The sequence below is a fragment of the Equus caballus genome, chromosome 9, assembly GCF_041296265.1.
Source record: "Equus caballus isolate H_3958 breed thoroughbred chromosome 9, TB-T2T, whole genome shotgun sequence".
Classification (NCBI taxonomy): Eukaryota; Metazoa; Chordata; class Mammalia; order Perissodactyla; family Equidae; genus Equus; species Equus caballus.
The window spans coordinates 84,597,741-84,618,781 of NC_091692.1; the positions used below are offsets into that span (position 1 = coordinate 84,597,741).

At 47.4% G+C, this 21,041-nt stretch overlaps 1 long non-coding RNA gene and 1 other non-coding gene across 7 annotated transcripts in view; both read left to right on the forward strand.

Moving 5' to 3' along the window:
- The first annotated feature begins 7,436 nt into the window (after window positions 1-7,436).
- Window positions 7,437-21,041, forward strand: part of LOC102149248 (uncharacterized) — a 231,144-nt gene continuing 217,539 nt past the window's right edge. For 3 of the 6 annotated variants that reach the window (XR_011421414.1, XR_011421415.1, XR_002810480.2), the window contains exon 1: window positions 7,449-7,661. This is a non-coding gene — a long non-coding RNA (uncharacterized lncRNA). Of the gene's footprint in view, window positions 7,662-21,041 lie in introns of all 6 variants that reach the window. The other 3 variants (XR_011421418.1, XR_011421417.1, XR_011421419.1) reach the window with 2 other exon arrangements.
- MIR1204 (microRNA mir-1204) lies at window positions 8,865-8,931 on the forward strand. The gene has a single exon (NR_032882.1). It is a non-coding gene; the product is annotated as a microRNA mir-1204 (primary transcript).

The following is a 21,041-nucleotide window of genomic DNA, read 5'->3' on the forward strand; positions in this document are numbered from 1 at the left end:
AATTGCAAGTTTGTACCCTTTGACCATCTCCCTAATTCCCCCACCCCCAGTCCCTAGTAACCACCATTCCACTCTCAGTTTCTACGAGTTCAGCTTTTTTAGATTCCATATATAAGTGATACCATGCAGTATTTGTCTTTCTCTATCTATCTGGCTTATCCCACTTAGCATAATGCCCTCAGGATCCATCCATGTTGTCGCAAATGGCAGGATTTCCTTCTTTCTCATGGCTAAATAATATTCCATTGATACCTATATATGCCACATCTTCTTTATCCTTTCATCCATTGACGGACACTTAGGTTGTTTCCATATCTTGGTTATTGTGAATAATGGGGCAATGAACATGAGAGGGCAGATTCATTTTCAATATCCTGTTTTCATTGCCTTTGGATACATACTCGGCAGTGGAATTGTTGGATCATACAGTAGCTCTATTTTTAACTTTTTGAGGAACCTCCCTACTGTTTTCCATAGTGGCTGCACTAATTTCCATCCCCACCAACAGTGTACAAGGGTTCCCTTTTCTCTGCATCCTTGCCAGCATTTGTTATCTCCTTTCTTTTTGATGACAGCCATTCTAACAGGTGTGAGGTGAGATATCTCAATGTGGTTTTGATTTGCATTTCCCTGATAAGAACAGCTTTAACTACTGAATTTAAATGCAGCTAACTGGTCAGTTTTGTTCAAGGTTCACAAGATTCTAAAAAAAGTGTCTGGATTTAGGGTACCAGGCAAACCAGGGGGTGATGTTGGTGTGACATAGTCTTAGACTGTGATAGTTCATTGAATTACTCATAACCTATGAAGCAGGTACGTAGTCCCCATTCTACTGAGGAAAAAACTGAGCCTTTGTTAATCATTAGAAAAACATTAGACAAACCAAAATGAGGGACATTTTATGAAATATCTGACCAATAGTCATCAAAACTGCCAAGATCATGAATAACAAGGAAAGTCTAAGAAACTGTCACAGACCAGAAGTGACTAAGAGACAGAATGACAAAAACGTATGTGCCATGGTAGATGGGATTCTTGAACTGGAAAAGAATAGTAAGAGATAAACTGGTGAAATCCACATAAAATCTGGATTTTAATTAATAGTAATGTACCAATGTTATTTTCTTAGTTTTGATAAATATACCATGGTAATATAAAACAATAATAATGGGGCCTGGGTGAGGGGTATATGGAAACTTCTATACTGTCTTTGCAACTTTTCTAAACAGTCTAAAACTATTCCAAAATAAAAGGTTTATTTAAGACATCTGAACAGTATGGTGGCTCCTAAAAAAATTTTAAAAACTGGAATTGCCAGTTTTTTAAATGATCCAGCATTTCTGGGTATATACCAAAGAATTGAAAACAGGGTCTTAAAGAGATATTTGCACATCTATGTTCATGTTATTCACAACAGCCAAAAGGTAAAAGCAAGCCAGGTGTCTACTGATGGAAGAATGGATAAACAAAAAGTGGTCTATACATACAATGGAATATTAGTCAGTCTTAAAAAGGAAGGAAATTCTGACACATGCTACAATATGAATGAAACTTGAGTAAGTTGAATTACACTAAGTTGAAATAAACCAGTCACAAACAAATAAATACTGTATGATTCCACTTATATAAGATCCTTGGAGTAGTCAAAGTCACAGAGACAGAAAGTGGAATGGTGGTTGCCAGGGGCTGGGGGAGTGGGGGAAATAGGGGTTAGTGCTTAATGGGTATGGAGTTGCAGTTTTTCAAGAGGAAAAGCGCTCTGGAGATGGTGATGACTTCATACCAAAGTGAATATGCTTAATGCTGTCGAAATGTGCACTTAAAAATGGTTAAAATTGTTAATTTTAAGTTGCGTATATTGTTAGTGCTGTTCAGTTGATTCCAACTCCTAGCATCTCTGTGTAGCATAAAGCACAAGCTAATCCTGTGCAGCCCTGCCCAGTCATTTTTTGCCATCCTCTCACCTTCTGGCGCTCTATCAGGCAGTGCTCTGCTGCTATTCACAGGATTTTCACGGCCAATTTTTCGGAAGTGGGTGGCCAGTTCCTTCTTCCTCGTCTGTCTAGTCTGGAAGCTCCACTGAAACCTATCCACCATGGGTGACCCTGCTGGTATTTAAAATCCTGGTGGCATAGCTTTCAGCATCACAGCAATACACAGCTGCCACAGTATGACAACTGACAGACAGGTGGTGTGGTTCCCTGATTGGGAAACGAAACTGGGACGAGGATGTGAGAGGGCCAGATCTTCAGCCACTGGACCACCAGGACTGGCTCATGTGTGTTTTACCACAATTAAAAACATAAACTTAAAAAAGTCTGACGGGCTGGCCCAGTGGTATAGTGGTTAAGTTCCCATGCTCTGCTTCTGGGGCCTGAGGTTCGCCTGTTCAGATCCCGAGTGCAAACCTACACATGGCTCATGAAGCCAAGCCGTGGTGACACACCACATACGAAATAGAGGCAGACTGGCACAGACGTTAGCTCAGGGACAACCTTCCTTAAGCAAAAAGAGGGAGATTGGCAACAGATGTTAGCTCAGGGCCAATCTTCCTCACCAAAAATTCAATCATTCAATCAATCTGAGCCTTTGATTAAATAACTCACCCAGGGTCACATGGTAACCACTGAATTCCAGCTAAGGTCTATCTGACATAAAGGCACACATTCTTTCCAGTGCCTCACGTTGGGACGATCGGTGTGGTTCTAGAAGTGTTTGTTCATTGAGAACCCATTTTCTGTGTCTCTGTTGCCTGAAATACAACCAGTCCTGGCTTACATTTCACCTAGGGGCAGGTGAGTCATAGGGGACCCAGGTAAGTCAACTTGATGTCAAGTCCTGGTTCTGCCACTTGCTGGTTGTCTGACCAAAGTCATGACCAACAAGCTTTCTGGGGCTCAGCTTGCCTGGCTGAACTTGAGGAATGAGAGTTATAACAAAGTCTCTGCCTGAGGGCTACTCAGAGGCTGAAAAGGGAGGCGAGGTTTACTCAGAGACTACTGGAGGTTGCCAGGCAGGGCTGGGGACAACATGACCATGAGTCCTACAAGGAGAAAGAGATACAGCCTAGAGCATTCTGTGAATTGCTTGTAGAAGAGGGGAGATTGGGGCCAAGCCACAAGAGACAGAGAGCACAGCTGAGCCCTAAAAAGAAGGATATGCCAGGAGAAAAGAAAAAGCTAATGAGATGGGACAGTTAGATACTAGGTGGCTAGAGGGGGAAAGAGAAACCTGTGTCTTCATAAGGTAAACCTTGGAAAGACGATCTAGAGGCCGTCAGCGTGGAGAGATTTGAAGTCCGAGGGACAAGTTGGTTGTTGCAGAATCCAGAAGGGAGAAAGGGAGGCCTATTCCAGACCTATGATTGTGAGCATGAAAAGGATGGGTGGGTGAATCTATAGGCCATAATCACTGGATAGACATTGGGAAGAGGAGAACTTGAAGGTTCGGTTCCTCAGCAAGTGGTGAGGCCTGTCCTAACCTATTGGGGCCTGTAAGGTCAGGCAGAAAGCAGAGGACTAAACCTCCAATCACAGATTTACAGAGAATATCCTGAATAGAAGCAGTCTGTACCTCTTTGTGCTCCAGAAATCTTCATTCCTCAGAGTTTGATCCCTGGCCCTGTCACTTAAAACATACTTCCTGCCTGGGTCAGCTTATTCCTGCCCAATGCATCAACCACTATTCTATATGTTGATGACTACTAAATTTATATCTCCAGCTGAGATCCCTCCCATGCACGTGGGACACCCAGAGCCATCTGCTTGCTGAACTTCGCTTGGAAGGCCCAAAGGTTTGTTCAGCTCAACCAGTCCACAATCAAGGGCATCTCGTTCCCCACCCATACCACATCTTCTCCATGGGGTGCCCTTGTGAATGAACCACCAACCCCCACGTGCTGAAACCAAAAGCCTGGCCCTTATCGTTGATTCCTCCCTCCCTCTGCCCCAGACTTGTTCATCCAGCAGTTTCTTTTCCTCAACATTCTTTGCATTCACTCCTTTCTCTCCATTCCCAAGGCAACCACTCCAGCCTAGGCTCTTATTGTCTCTCACCAGGATTTCTGTTGCCATCTCCTACTTGGTCTCCTTGCTTCTTGTCAGGTCCCCCTAAAATCCATTCTCTGCATGAAGGTCAGTGTGATCTTTCTACCAAGCAGGACAGCTAGTGTCCCAGCCCAGTTCACAGGTCCCTGATGGCTTCCTCCTTTCTTCTAGACAAACGTTGCATTACTCAGCATGGACTTCAAGGCCTCTGAGGATCTGGCCTACCCATCTCTGTCCTGTCTAATTGCAAGTTTGCAAGTCCTGCAAACTTTTCCAACAGTGAGTTTATACTCCAGCCGTACCCAGCCGCTTATCATTTGCCAAACTACACAAGTATGCAGGTTCTCTTTGCTCAAATAACCCCCATTCTCCTCTCTGTCAAACTGGCAAACTCCAATCTATTTTTCAGGTTTCAGCTCAGTCTTCACTTCCGCTGGGGAGCCTGCTCAGCCTGTGCCAAATAGATGCCTCCCTTTGTGCTTCTACTGCGCCTGGCACCTTTCCCTTCTCGTTCTGCTATCACAAGATCCAGGATGTCCATTCATTCATTCACTCATTGATTCTACATATATTTACCGAGCTGGTGCTGGGGATATAATAGTGAGCTGAAGACACGTGATTCCTGACCCAATAGAAAATGATGACTGCGGCTGTTTGCCTGTCTGACTCAATAAGCCTTTGTGGAATGATTGATGATCTTGTTTTCATGTGCCTGCAGGCCTTTGCCCTTGCTGTTTCCTCGTCCTGGAACCCTCTCTCCAGTCTGCACAGCTGGCATCTTCTTGGTCACATTATCTGGAGTCCGCTCCCCTCCTGCCCCCTCCCTCTCTAGTTCTTCACCCAGATTTACTGCCTCCATAGCATTTATCACTGGTGACACTACCTTGCTTATTCGCTTATGTCTCTGTGCCTTCTCACTAGAACGTAAACTTCTCAAAAGCAAGGACCTTGCCTGTCTCATTGCCCACAGAGTCTCAGGGACTAATCTGTGTCTGGCACATATTAGGGACCCAATGATGTGTGATAAATGAATGGATGGATTTTACAGATAAGTAAGCAGATGTAGAAAAGGGAAGGACCAGTCGAGAGCATGATATTATTTAATTATGGGCCCAGTACCGCTAAACAACCATGGGAATTACAATTCCAGAATGGAGGGTGGCAATTTAAAAACTAACAGATACAGGAGGTGAAGTAGGGAGAGGTGGGAGGAAATGAGCTCATGTCATAGAGAGGAGTTACCTGCTCTCCAAAGCGGAGAGATGTACGAATAAAACACCGTTACTTCACTCTCTTCTTGTCTTTCATCATCTCCTTTCTGAATCTTTGCAGAATTATTTAGGAGACAATAGCTCTCATGTGGTGAAGAAACATTTAAAATTTACCAATCCCTTCAGCTTCATGTTAGCTTCATTTTCTTTTATTAAAAGAAAATAGCTTAAATTTAAAACTATCAACTATAAGATGTCAATATATTAAATTTATTTTTTCTATCTATCATCTATCTGCATTTATCCATACATATGTCTTACAAATGGCATATATGACATATTTATTTTATTTTTTGCCATATTTATATTTATATGACAATATATGCCTAGAAAGATGTCCAGGATTTAGTGAACATTCATGAAAGTTATTTCTGGCTGATAAAATTTGGTTTTCTTTTATTTTCTGTATTTTCCTGCATAATTTTACTTTTTTACAATGTACATGTATTGTATCACTTTCGCAAGAATCGAATGATTTTAAAAAAACAATGGGAAGCAGATAGACCAAAATGTAATTGATGGTTAATTTTGGATGGTAGGGATATTAAGATATCTTTTTGTATTATGATTTTTTTTTTTTTAATTTGAAAGAGGAATTTTTAAAAGGGAAAAGCGTGAATCTAAGGTTAGTGCATCAGGGATCCACAGAGGTTAAGCAGAGTCAGGGTCAAGGCTGGGTGAATCCTGGCTCAAGGTGTCTTTCTAGCCAGAAGAGGCCCCAGCGGAGACAGCTGGCAGGAAGGATATGGTAGCCAGGGTCGCGGACCCAGGCAATGGAGTGCGGGGTGCCATTAGAAGCTGGGCCTCTATTGGCCTGCGGACATCCAGCAGGAGGACACCAGCTTCCCCCAGGTGAAGCAGTTGGTTCCTGGGAGGACGCTGAAGCAGTGAACAGGCTCACTTCTCACAGCTCCTACAGCGCCGTATACAGATGCAGAGGTTTGAAAACCGCAGCCCAGAGACCTGTGAGGAGTCTCGCAGGGAGCCAGGCACAAAACGAGCGTTCCGTGATTATAAATGAATACGTAGCATCAACTGAAAGATTTTTTTCTTTTTCACGAGAGGAGAGCTATTCACGTCGGGAAGAAGCCATCGGAATACGAGAAACTGAATATGATACAAGAGGGAGGGAGCGGCCAAAGACCCCCGAGTGGGTTGAAACGACGGATGCAGGGCACTGGGCCCAGGAGAGAGGGGTCAGGCTTTGCTTCCATAATATTGAAATCACCCACTTGCGTGTCCGTCTTTTCCTCGGGCTGTGACCTCCTTCAATGGTCTGTGTCCCACTCGTCTTTCAGTCCCTCCTCCCCATTGTCTAGCAGGGCGCCTGGCTCCCTATAAGTTTAGCTCAATAAATGTTAAGTTGAACGGCGGCAGATCTTTGCATCGGTCCAATCCCGAGCTTCTGTACAGAAAGCAAGATAAACACGTTCCACTCAGGGGGCCGGCGTTCTCTTGTTCCTTTGGAGGGGCTATGGGGGATTCAGGGGGTACTTTAATACTCCCGAGTGGAGGGAGCTGTCAGACAGCCGGCCCTCTGCAAGGGACAGTCGAAGGAGTTGGGAAGGTGCGTGCGCCCCTCTCACCAGGCCCGCGGATGCTGGGTGGTACCCAAGGAGGCGCTCGGATGGGTCACTACGGATGGAGCTAAGCCAGGGATCTTCTGCACGAAGTTCTCCCATCTCAGAGCATCCTCGTCCTTCTATGTCACTGAACTGGCCGTCTCCATCTGGCAACTGGGAAGAGTCTGCCTCCAGGGCGCCGGGGGTGGGGAGGAGGGCAGAGCGCAGGATTGCGGAATGCGCGGCGCACACGCGAGCGGGCATCACCGCGGGCTTCGCGCCGGCTCGCTTAGGCTCCGGCGCGGGCGCAGCCAGGACCCCGGCCCGGTGCGGAGCGCGCCCTCCCCCACGCCATCTGGGCCTCCGGCGGCCCAGGCCCGTCCCGCCTCCCCACGGCCTTCCGCGGCTCGGTGTCGCACGCTGCCCCGGTGGCGGGCGGACGGCAGCGCGGGCCGCCGGTGAGCCGGGGCGCGCAGGGGCCGAGGACGCACGCGGCCGGACGGGCGGCGCGCGCTCCCCTCCCCCGCGGCCGGCAGCGCGAGCCGCCGTGACGTCACGGGCGCCCGCCTGCCCTGCGCTCCACCGGGCAGAGCGTGCGCGGCCGCCGAGCACATGGGCCCGCGGGCCGGCGGGCTCGGGGCGGCCTGGCCCGGGAGGAGCGGCGAGGGGGCGCCAGCAAGGATGGGCCTCGGCACCCCCGGCCCCCGGCGAGTGGATTTCCACGCGGGAAGGAGGTTGGCGGCGCCGGTGACCTTCGGAGACACGGCTGGATCCACCTTCCAGTAAGTTAGAATTTTGTCTTCTGCGTTTCTGGAAACTCGCAAGCCAGGGTCTTGCGGGTAGGGATGCGCACGGAATAGGGGGACGGAGGAAAGGGGCTTTCGGACTGGGATGTCTGTGTGTGAACCGTGACTTTCCTCATCACCAGACTCGAGACTGGCAGCGAGTTTGGGCTTTGGGGAGAGGGGGAGGGGAGGAGGGTGACATCAAACGCTCCGTGCCTAGAGATAATTCTGGATTTATGTACTTGATCAAAGGTGTATTACCTAACCTCTAAAAATAGACTCCTTCGCATTAGTACCAACTGGGGTCACAGATTCGTGTTGGAGGCTCCTTTTGCAAAATTAGAAGTCTGTAAACCATATGATGCTCCCTCCATCCGTTGACCATCTCCCGTCCCCCACCCCCAGGTGATTTCCGGAAAATTGAGCAACTATGTTTGAAACTTTGTCTGCTTTTGCATTGCATTTACAGATCTGCTGGGTGCCCCCACACCCATATCACGGTAATTCTTTTTGGAAAGGTTGTTGACTGAATTAGGCTTACCCTCCCTGGGGTAGTGTGCTCTTATTTATGCCAGTGTTTGTGGTCCGAGTGTAGACTTTCACGAATGGCAGCCATGATGCTGCACGTGTCCGGTGCCTGGAATGACCGTGAATTTTCCTGATACTTTGCAGTCGTGGAATATTCTTCTGTTCACTCGAACCCCTGGCATCAGGCTCTTCTAAAAGATCAGAGGAGTGAGGAAGCCACTTGTGAGGGTTTTTAGGGAGAAGAGGGTGAGGTTTTGGTGTTTCCTTTCTGGTGGTATATTTTCCAAAGAGAGGTGGGCAGCCGGCTTGTCGCCCACTCCACCACTGAGTCCTGGCTACTGGAGCCGGTTCATTGGTGGAAGAAACAGTGGAGAAACGTGTGTTTGTGTGTGGTGGGTGGGCGGGGGCCCTGAGGAGGTAGGGACTGTATCTGCTCTGCTGTTCGTTATAGGATGTTGCAGGCCTATTTTGCATACTGGTGGTGACAAGTTGAGGCTTGTTCATTTGACACAGTCCTGTGGTCATGGCAAATCTTTCTAAAGCTCTACCCAGCAGAGAAGGGGGTTGTATGGATCCTCTGAACCTGGAGTGGAACTTCCCGAAAGATTTATTAGGAGAAAAACCTTCCTGGAAGCCGCAGCAGGACAAACACAGAATTGCTGGCTGGGCAGAGCCTCGTGGCCTGGTCCCCACTATTTGAGAAGAGTCACATCTCGGAGGTGAGGACCGCCTCGTGGTATCAGCTGTTGGCAGTAGGGCCGGATGGGCATTCCACGTATGGATCTGGGGATGGAAAGGCTGGGTGGGTGCGGTGCCCACCGTAATCCTGGGCCCATTGATCTCCCAGAGGGGATTTATTTTGTGGTCACATTGTTGTTTTGCCTGGTCAAGGGTGACTTCTTGTTGTTGTTTTCCCTTTAGCTAGTTTGAGTGCAGAATTTTGCATAAACCAGGCTTCTCTTGAAAAGTAGAAGAAATCCGTTTCTTTTTCTCATTGATTTTCCTCTCTCTCCCCCCCCTCCTGCCCCCTCCCTCCAGGCAGTCTGCTGTGCTCTTCTGTCCAAGGCTAGAGCTTTTTGAAGCTGGGAAGAGGGAGTTCTTGTTCTCGGTTTTGAAATATCTGACCCCCACTGCTCTGTGTGATTGCTGGTAGATTCTCACTGTCTGCATCCCCTCGATTCCTGTGCTTTAGCTTTTTTCTTTCTGAATGGCAGGCAGGCAGGTGGGCTGCGTCTGGGGAGCCCATGTTTACCGTGCCCGGGATCTTCTGCCTGCCCAGGATGGATACTTTCTCAGACAGCTCAGCTAAGGAGTCTCCTGGACGATCAGACACCCTTCCTTTCTTGCTCTTTGTGTTTGTGTCCCTGAATTTGGTCGGACCAAGGGCCGATCGACCCTTTCCTGGGGCATCCGAGGTCCTTGGAGAGTTGCGGGGTCTCCATATTCTTTAGAGAGGTGGTTGCAGGCCTGCTAATGGCTGTGCCTCACGGTGTGTGTTTTAGAAGTCCGATGCCCTCCTGCATGCTCCGGCTTTCCTTTCTATTTTGCATTTTCTTCCATAATTGACTGTAGACATGGCATTGTGCCTGTTTTTTTTTTTTTTTTCCCCTTCTGATGCTGGTTTGTGATCTTTAAGAGACCAGGACTCCCTCTATATATCCCCAGTATCTGCAGGGGGACCCTGCCCCAAGATGGGAACAGAGCAACAATCTAGAATTATTTTGACCATCGATGAACCCCGTTCACAGTCACTTCTCCACCTTCCTAGAAAACCTCAGAAATTCTAGGCCTTACAGGAGAATTCTGCTAAAAAGGGTCTTTTGATAGGCACCTCCTGTGTCTCTCTGTTTTTCTGAACCTGAGTAATCTGAGGAACTAATAAAAGTAGTGATAATAATAATAACGATAGTTCCTCTAATAACATTGAAACCATGTATCATGCCAAGCGTGTTCTTTGCAATTTGTGCACCCTGTAACCTCACCAGGTGGTAATAATAAAATGTCTAGCAATGATGGAGTTCTTATTGTGGGCCAGCCTCAGTTCTAAATACTTTAGATATATTATCTCATTTAAACTCGCAACAATCATATAAGATAGGATTCTCATTATTATCACTATTTTGCAGATGAGAAACTCATAGTTCAGAAGGTTAAAAATAGCCCCTCAGGCCACACAGCGAGGGAGTGGCAGAGCCATTGAATTTGGATCAGTGCCCTCTGTCTCCCTGGGCCCACTCCCAGACATGAGAGGACAGTGAAATTAAGAACAAGCAAAGAATGTTTCTTGGCTTGAGCTGGAGGAGTGAGTGTGTCTGCAGTCTCCCCATCTCATGTAGGCACAGATAGAAACCCCACATCTTCTCCAAAGATACCATTGCTCTGGCTGCCGGCCTGTTCACCTTGGTGGAGCAGGCTGCTAACAGTGGGGCCAAGAAGACTTAGGTGGGGACTTTAGTGCTGGGAAAGTTCTGGGCTGGGGGCCTGGGGAACAAGGCCTCTGGGCAGGCCTGGGCAGGAACCTCAGTCTTGGTGCAGGATCTATGAGCGTTTGCAAAATGCTACATCCGGGCATCTTGCCTGGCTTTGTGAGCAGCATTTAATTACTATCCACATCCACAGCACATGGGACATGGAGTTTGCAAATGGTCACGTCTTCCCTGTCCCTCCACACTCCCTCCAGCTGTTCTGTACCTACCTCTATGATGGGTATAGTTTAGGTCCTGCAGCGACCGGAACAATACAGAGATTGTGGTGGCCTCGCTCAACCGTGTCATTAAAAACGAAAACAACGCCAGGTCATAAAACACAAGAGTTACATACAAGAGGGTGAACGATCTCAATCAGTTTTTAGTTGCAGAATTCTGAATTGTCTCTTATTTTCTCTTCCTCTTTTTTTTGGGGGGCGGGGGCGGTGCTATGAGGTGGTGTTTTGCTGTTTTGCCTGGTGGGTAATCTGAGCCCCAGTGTTATTTGTTTATCTGCCTTTTTTTTACTCCTTGACCTTGAACTTCTTTTTTTTTTTAAGATTTTATTTTTCCTTCTTCTCCCCAAAGCCCCCGCGGTACATAGTTGTATATTTTTAATTGTGGGTCCTTCTAGTTGTGGCATGTGGGGCGCCGTCTCAGCATGGTTCGATGAGCCGTGCCGTGGCTGCGCCCAGGATCCGAAGTGGTGAAACCCTGGGCCGCCGCAGCGGAGCGCACGAACTCAGCCAGTCGGCCGCCCCGACCATGAACTTCTTGAGAGCATCGGGGGTTGGGGAGGGGGGATTGGCGTCATCTTTTCCCCCTCAAAGCCCCAGGACTTTGTCGCATCAGGTGGCTGTCAAGAACTGCCTTGTTTTCAGGGCAACAAGCAACGAACGCCGAGCCTATAGGGATTGTCTTTTTAGAAGTGAGACAGCCTGACATGGTGGGAAGTGACACTGAAGACAGAGAGGGAAACCAGGAAGCAGCATCTGGGCCAACTCAGGGGTAGGGCAGATCTGGATTTCTTTGGAGCAAGTGACTTCACGTCTTTAAGCCTCAGTTTCCTCGTCTGTAACATGAGGATGATAAAGCACCGGCTTCGTAGGTTGGTGGGAAGAGGAAATAAGGGATAAACAGCAGGCGTTTAGCAGAGAGCCTGGGCTCGTAGGAAGCACTCAGTAAAAGTTAGCTAATAGTACTGTTACAATTACTGGGTTTTATTACTTCCTGTGGCAGCTTGGAGTAGTGGTTTCTGAATACGTTTTAATATGTAAAGGTAACATTCTGGCTGCAGAGATCATAAGATGGCAGTGACTTCACTAGAGGTCTTTGCGAGCATCTGAAAGAAATGTGCGCTAATAGGTGTAAGAAAGAGGTTCTAAGAAATCAGGAAGGCTGCAGGAGCGGGTCTCAGAAAGGACAGGCATCAGAGGGTGCCCCTCAGGTGTCAGCCTGCTTTGCAAGTTACCTGAGCTCTCAGCTGGCTGCACAGGGGGGAGAAGGATGGTGCCCAGCACTTAGCACAGAGGAAGTGAGCTTTTGAGGAAGACATTAAAGCAATTGTTATTATTTACTATTCTTCAGGACTCCCTTTTCCTGGTAAATTAGTCCCAACGTTTGTTACTCTGTTGAAGATTGAGTCCTTCATTCGTTCATCTACTGAGCAGTTGCTGTGTGCCAGGCACTCTTCTAGTTGCTGGAGATCCAGCAGGGAAGAAAAGAGACAGAAATCTCACCCTCTTGTAGCTTCCGTGCTAGTCCAAGCCACACAGTAGGGGCAGGTGGCCCCTGGGAGGAGCTGGGGAACAGATAGAGGTCGTGCAGGCAAAAACTACACCTACTGCAGTGCCAAGGGGCCCTGGAACCACTGTGTTAATAGATCTTAGATGCTTAGCACAGGGCCCAGTGTGTGGTAGGTACTATGTAAGTGGTAGTTGTTATATTTATTTATTATTATTATTATTTTATTATTTTCCTTTGGTGACTGCCTTATAAAAAGACAACTTTGCTTTCTCCCATTTCCCTTCCTGAGTTTGATGTTTCTGCCTAGTACTTGTTATAGCCTGAATGTTGATGTCCCTCTAAAATTCATACATTCAAATCCTAACTCCCAATATGATGGCGTTAGGAGGTAGGGCCTTTGGGAGGTAATTAGGGTTAGATGCGGTCCTTGGGGTGGGGGTCTTCATGATGGCCTTAGTGCCCTTTTAAGAAGAGACACCAGAGAGCTTTCTTCCTCTCTGTGTGTGAGGTCAGAGCAAGAAGAAAGCCGGGAAGACAGCTCTCGCCAGAAACTAGAACCTTGATCTTGGACTTCCTGGTTTCCAGAACCGTGAGACATAAATTTCTACTGTTTGAGCCACCTGGTCTGTGGTATTTTGTTATGGCAGCCTGAGCAAACTAGGATAGCACTTCTCGTTACCTGATGTACCATATATCCGCCTTCTCTCACTAAACTGTAAACTCTGTAAGTCTGAGGGTTTACAGCCATTCATTCATTCATTTTCATTAATTCGGCAAATGTTTATCGTGTGCCTGCTCTGTGCCAAGCACTGTTCTAGGCGCTGGGGATGCAGAGTGGAACAGAAAAGATTTCTCATGGTATTTGCATCATAGCTGGGACAGACACACGGGCAACAGTAGACATAATAAAGGAGGACGTTCGTAGTGTGTTAGAGGGAGATGCGTTCTCTGGGAACAAGCAGAGCAGGGTCAGGGTCTGCAGGGCTGGGCTGGGCTGCACTGTGAAGCTGGCTGGTCAGCAAAGGCTCCACCGAGAAGCGGACCTTGGAGCAGCTTGAAGGAGGTGAAGGACTTAGTCTGGAGGATGCATGTTTCAGGCCCTGGGAAGAGCCAGGATAGAGGCTGAGGGCAGGAGCGGGCCTGTGAGATGGAGGAGCAGCAAGGAGAAGAGTAAATTGGAATGGCGTGAGCAAGGCTGACAGGCAGAAGGGGAATAGAGCAGTGTGCACAGGTGCTTCCCATTGTCTTCAGGCCTTTCTAAAGACATTGTCTGTCTTTTTATTTCATTTTTTTGAGGAAGATTAGCCCTGAGCTAACACCTGTTGCCAATCCTCCTCTTTTTGCTGAGGAAGACTGGCCCTGAGCTAACATCTGTGCCCATCTTCCTCTACTTTATATGTGGGATGCCTGCCCAGCATGGCTTGAGAAGCGGTGCCATGTCCGCCCCTGGCATCCAAACCAGTGAACCCCTGGGCCTCCGAAGCAGAATGTGCAAACTTAACTGCTGTGCCACTAGGTGGGCCCTGTCTTTCTTTTTAAATTGAGGTACAGTTGCCATATAGCATTATATTAGTTTCACGTGTACGGCATGTTGATTCCATATTTGTGTATATTGCAAAATGAGCACCACAATGAGTCTAATTAACCTCCGTCCCTATATAGTGACTTTGTCTTCTACTCATTAGATGAAGAGCCATTGAAAACTGACATGGTCCAATTTAGCTTTTGAAGTGATCAGTCTGGCTGCCTTGTTGAGAAGAAACTAAATTAGAATCGGAAGCTGGGGCACCAGGGACAGACATGCAAGTAACACAGGTGCTTGGTCCAGGCTGGTGGTGGTGGATGTGGCTACAGGTGATGGGCTTCTGGACTGTTCACTGCTGTATCCCCAAGCATCTAAAACTACGCTGTCTGATGTGGTAGTCGCCAGCCTTGTGTGGTCACTGAGGGCTTGAAATGAGGCTAGTCTGAGTGACGGTGTAACGTATGTGTAAAATACACATCAGATTTCAAAGACTTAGTACAAAAAAAGAATGTAAAATATCTCATTAATGAGTTCTTTAATGTTGATTATATATTAAAATATTTTGGATATATTGGGTTAAATATAATATATTATTAAAATTAATTTCACCTCTTTCTTTTTTCTTCTTCTTCTTTTTTTTTTGGTGAGGAAGATTGGCCCTGAGCTAACAGCTGTTGCCAATCTTCCTCTTTTTGCTTGAGGAAGATTGTCGCTGAGCTAACGTCTATACCAACCTTCCTCTATTTTTTGTATATGGGATGCTGCCACAGTATGGCCAAATGAGTGGTGTATAGGTTCACATCCAGGATCCGAACCTGTGAACCCTGGGCCGCTGGCTGACGTGGAGAGCATGAACTTAACAACTATGCAACCAGGCCAGCCCCACACCTGTTTCTTTTAACTTTTTTTACTAGAAAAATCTAGAAGTATGCGTGCCTTACATTCTATTTCCATAGGACAGGACGACTCTAGAATAATGCCTGGGACCTCGTAGGCCTTCAGTGAATTGTATAAGTGAATGAGTCAGTGCCAGGCACAGGGGAGTCTGTGGTGGATAAGAGACTGTCCGTCCTTGTGTTCCAGAAACTCCCAGTGTGGGAGAGGCAGACGACTGGTGATGACTGCTAGAAGGGAGGGAAGATGTGTCAGGAGGGGTCTCTGGTTTTGGCAAGGGCCTTGAAGATGGGGAACTGAGAGGCGAGCCCCCGGTGCCTTGGGACTGTGGCTGAGGTGGGAGAGGCAAGAAGGGCGAGCAGGCCAGAGTGGGGGGGACGCTCAAGAGCCTTAATGACCAGGCAGAAGTGACTTAAATGGGCCCTGCGAACTCTGGGCACTTTCCAAAGATTGTAACCAAGGAGTAATTTCCCAGATTTACATTTAGAAAGATGACAAGGTGGGTTTCAGGAAGGAGGGACCTGAGCTGGGGGTTCCAGGCCCTTGGGGGACGGAACTGTGAATAGGGAAATGTAAATTATCTTTCCTCAATCTGAGGGAAAATTCTATAAAAGATAAATATAATTTAAGTTAAATACAACGAGTGTCTTTATTGTTGCTTTTTTAAAAAACAGATATAATTATGGTGTGTTTGCATCCTGACTTTGTTAGTTACCATTAGGTCATAAGCATTCCTGAATATTATCGCATGCACTTTGTGTCATTTTTATTGCATAAACAACATTTTTGTGCAGTGTTTCAAACATTCTTTTGAATTGGGTAGTTAGGTCATAAAAGACTGTTTATATGTATCAAGTTTTCTATTTTTGAGTTACCTTTTCTTGTTAAATCCCCAGTCCTAGGATTATTGCATCATAGCCTCTCAATATTTAAAAAGTTTTAGGTAAATATTGTGGCCCATGAGATTAGTACCAGAGCCAAATTTGCTGTTTTCTGTTGAGATGTGTGATGTTTGTGGCTGTCCGTGACACACTGATAGGTCATTAACATATCTAGCATGTATATTACATGGTAGACACATGTTTGTATATATCGTATGCACCTGGATTAATTTTTTCTTTACTTTCATTTATTCAATAGATATTTTTGGAATGCCTAGTTGTGCCAGGCACTGTTCTAGGCCTTGGGGGTTCAGTAGTGATCAAAACAGATATAGTGCTGGTTCCTAAGGAGCTTATGATTTAGTGGGGGAAATAAAGAAAGAAGAAAACGTATCAAAAAACGCCCACATTATTCTATGGAATATGAAAGAATCTGAAATAGGCTAATGTGAGAGGATAGTTTCTGTGGCGTGAGGGGGTTAACAGTGAAATCCTGCCTTTGAGCGAGACATGAAGACTTGGGAGAAGTTAACCAGAGAAGGAGCAGAGCACGAACGAAAAGGAAAAGATTGATAAATATGACTGTGTATTAAAAAGCAAAGCACATCTAAGCCAAAAAAAAAAAGCAGTGAAGAAGAGTTCCCAAAAGTCAATAACCAGAATCCAAACAAGCTCAGAGCAGAGTTGGTAAAAGATATGAGGAAGCAGTTCACAAAAGAAGAAAGCAGAGTGGAGGGGACATGTGAAAAGATTCCAGATATCCCTAATAAAGTCAGGTTTATTGAGGTCTGATCTTTAGACAGCAGAATTCACCCTTTTTAGTACATGATGCTAGGCGTTTTAATAAATGGGTACAGCTGTGTAACCTAGTCGTGTAATCATCACCATGAAGACATAGGCTATTTCCATCACCCCCCCAGTTTCCCTCCTGCCTCTTTGTCGTCAGTCCCGCCCCCTCCCCGCTCCCACCACTTCTAACAACACTAATTTGTTTTCTGATTACTTTTCTTGGGTTCTCCCCTGCGTTGTGTCTATCAGTAGTCTGGTAGTTTTGATTGCTGAGTAGTGTTCTGTTCTGTGGGTATTCCACTGTGTCTTTATCCATCCTCCAGTTGAAGGGCATTTGGGTTCTTTCCGAGGGGTATATTTTTCATCTTTTAAAATGTGCCAAAAATAGGAAGTCTGACTTAAGTCTGGGTGAGGCTGTGTGACGGGATCCCCCACTCAGCGAGTGTGTGAGGTCGTTGGAGAGACCCATTCGCAGCATGCAGTAAAATCAAAAGCGTGTGTGCCAGCCCACTCCTAGATAAGTCTGAGGGTTCACAGCTCATGCTCTATGTAACTTACGGATGCTTAGAGGTGGAAGTGAACGTTTCAAAAATGGGCTGGAAGAATCTAGTCAAACTCACTCCCATCATCCGGGGAGGGAGGCGGGAGTGGGGCTGGGGGTGAGGGTCAAAGATGACTTTACCTTTAATGCTTTTTGAAAGAATGTATATGCATACACATATCACTTACACATTTTGAAAATCTATAGAAAGGAAAACGGACTGGGAGCTCATATGACAACACGTTCATGGATGTAAATTCTAGTTTCTTTGAATTTCCTTTAAAAAACAGTTTAAAGGAAGATTGTACAGACCCTAGAGAACAGCGTGTGTGAAGAACCCAAGGCAGGAAAAAGTTTGGGGTGTTCATAGCATCAAGAGACTTGTGTGGGTGGAATGGAGTGAACATCTGGGGGGCCAGAGATACAGGGTGGGGTCCAGATTGCTATCATAGCCTTAAGTGCTATTCCAGACCCTTGTGGGGGCTGAGTGGGGTGGGGTAGGCTTTGATTGACCTTTTTCCTGGGTGGATGATGGATTGCATGGTGACAGTGGAAGGTGCATTGCAGCAACTGGCAGGGTTTGGACCCTGGCTCCAGCAGGGGAGAGGGAGATAAGAGGGCAAATTCAGTATTTATTTTCAAGATAGAAAGGAGTTCTGCTTGGAGGGCGAAGTTGGAGGGGTTCCAGGTGGGACTGAAGACGTAGCCAGGGGTCTTCCAAACTCAGCTTCGACTTTAGCCCTTGGGAGCTAGGGAGCTATGGAAGGTTTTAAACAGGGGTAGGGATGAGATTAGAGTGGCATTTCAGAGAGATCTGTGCACACGTGGTGTCACCAGCCTGGAGTCTGAAGAACATTCTAGTTAATGCAGCTGACAGCGCATCAGTTACCCTCTTGTTGCATGCGTGGCTTTTCTCATTTTTCAAAAAGAAATAGGAGAAAGAAAGGTCCTCTGTGTGGAAAGTTGCCTGGAATTTATGGGCGAGCAGCTGTAGGAGACAGAGGCCCCTTCTGGCGTTTGTCGTGATGGGGTTTATTCCACACTCTCACTTTAGTAATGATTCATCCACAGGGCCAGTGGCAGCCCAAGATCACTGCAGCAATCTTTCCACTCAGAGATTTCAGAAAGAGATCGCTCCTCTCCATGCAGTGCATCGCTTTATCCAGAGCAGACGATTGCATTTGGTCGGTGAGAAACCCAGGAGGCGAGGGCCACACTGTCCCGGCCTGGTTTAAACTCAGAGGACACTGCCTGTGGGGACCCTGGCTTCCTCCTGCAGGCTGTGCTTCCAGTTGTCACTGCATCGCCTCCCTCCTTCCAGGGCTGCTTGCCCCAGGACACCTGGGAGGAGGTGGTGTCCCAGCCATGTGCTCTGGGGCTAGAAAAGGAGCTCCGAGGCCGCCCCTGGCCTTTGCTCTGGGCAGAGCTCCCAGCTGGCCTGAGCCTCTGCTGTCCTCTGCCCGCACCTCGAGCTTGGCCAGAGGCAGTATCTCTTCCCTGTCATCTCTCTGGACATTCCATACGTGCTTTCTCAATCAGAGACATTCCCCACATACTTAAAAAGGAAAAGCAAAGGGTGTTTGAGAAAGCCAGGGGAGCCAAAGGAAGGAGATCACTGTTCGGATATCTGTAACCTCTGGAAATTGTCTTGGCAGCCACGGCTTAGCCCAGTAAGGTTTTCACGTTTTCTACCTGGACGATTCCTGACTCCCTTGGCCAGAATTATGCGACCGTCTCACCTTTGGTCCAGCAGTAAGACGTGACATCCCGGTGCCAGAGCCCCCTCCTAGAGCACCCGGCTGTCGGGCGCTGGTGCAGCTGTCTCCCTGCTCCCACTCCTGTCCTCCTCCTGGCTGGAGTGAACTTTTAAAACTGGCTCCTGAAATTCAGTGACTTAAGAGCCTTGAATGGCTTCCCATCATTAGTCCGAGAACCTGCTGTGTAACAGGCTCTCAGCAAGAACTGACTGACTTGCTGAGGGAACGAGCCTGGTGGATAAGGAGCCTAAAGACCGAGGGCTTTCCACCTGATGGACGCCTCTGGCTTGGATCAGAAGGCAGGCCTGTCTGCTCAGAGGCAGTTGGTGAATATGGGGTTTGAATAATGTTGAAGGTTTGGAACGATGCGATTCTTCTAGAGGATTGGCGTCTGCACATTCATTCCTACATTCGTTCGTGTCTCCCACCAGCAGAGAAGCAGCCAGCTGGGGAAACAGCACAGGTTTCCATGCCTGTCCTCACTAACTCCTACTTATGCTTGATGACTCAACGGAAGGGTCACCTCCTCCAGGAAGCACTCCTTTTCCTCCCCAAATGGAGCATGACCATCTCCTCCAAGCCCCCTGTGTCTTCGTTATCATAGCTCATGCCCCATTGTGTGGTGTTGCAGCCCTGGGTCCCCGTCAGGGCTTGCAAACTCAGCTGCTTAGGAGGATGAGCAGATTGTATAAAAGCGCCAGGTGGGCCTGACGGAACACAGTAGGAAGTGTGCAGACTGGGGAACGGCCAGTCCCCTCTCTAGAGGGGGCAGCTGCTCTCAGATCCAGCTCCTCCACCCCACCTCCACTTTTCCCCACGCCAGAAGTAGAGTCAGTGTTGCCAGAGCTTCTGCTCTTTAAAGAGAAGCCAATATCCATTTTTTTTTTTTTTAAGTTTCTACTCTTCCGATTTTCAAATATTTCCGTTCAGATTTTTAAAGAACACTCACAGGGCAAACAAAACACGTGTGGGCCAGATGTGGCCCCCCCAGGCCAGTGGATTGCAAGCCCTGCTTCTGGCTGTCTCTTTCTCACGGCACAAGCGCGTCCAGACACGGCATGCTTTTCTCTATCCCCAGTACCTAGCAGGGAGCTGGTGTCACGATGGGCACTCCCTGCTTAAATCCTTATTGACTTGAATGCTGAGACTGAGCGAGTATTTCCCCTCATACACAGTTATTAACATTTTTTCCTCAAAACTGTTTGCACATGATGTTACTCTGAATTGCTTCTTCAGGCCCTCACATGCATTTGTGATAGGCTGTGGGTGCCTGGAAGAGTCATCATTTCCTGGATTCTAACTGCTCTTTTCCTTTTCCCCTTCCCTCTCTGCTCCCTCAAGACATATTGGATGTTTTTCTTTTTTGGAGGAAGCCAGTCCTTTTGTATCCTGCTGGGCTCATAAGTTGTTGGTGGGTTGTTAGTAAGCAGTCATGGTTTCTAGCCAGCTCGCCGACTTTTGCCCCTAGCTGTTGCTGATATCCATCAGGGGAACGAGGGTGATGGTCAGACTTCTTTTCGTTTACAGAGAGCCATCCCAGCGAAATGGCTTAATGAAACAAACCAGGCAGCTCGCATGAGGAAGAAAGCCCCGTCCCATTTTGTGCAGCTGATCCCATCCTATCTCTCTCCGCATTGCGGAGGGAAAATTCAGTCAGGACGTGGGTGGGAGCTATAAGAGCTTCGTATCTGTCTGGAGCTGTGTGAGGCTCTGGGGCAGTAAGAGAGACCGAGGATGGGCTTTATAGGCTGGGAGATCCGATCTTTGCCTTTGAGAGACGCAGGTGAGAGCAAAAGCATTGATGAGCATGAGGCTACAATGCAGCATCGTGTTTTTTAGTATCATTAGTACCTATAATAAAATAGCATCCTATAGATAGTAAGCCGGGACAGTGTGCCAGTGTTAAGAACTTTTCCCGTATTAATTCACGTAAGCAATAAGTATTAATATTATATGTAAAAACCGCAAGTGGATGGTTAAACTCAATCTCTCAGCATTTGCTGTGTGTCTCACATGAGGGTACTCGTCTGGGCTTGCAGCTGTGCATGGGGGTCCCTCTGAGACCCTCCCCCCTGTGTCCAGCGTGGGGACACAGACATATGATTTTGTACATGGTGACAACCCCATGGTGAGGTGGTTCTTCTCAAGAGATGTCAGGCTGGTGCTGGAGCCCGGGGAACGAAGCAGTTGATTTAATGCTGAGTGATGTTATATTGTATGTCCCCACCACATTTTGTTTATCTGTTCATCT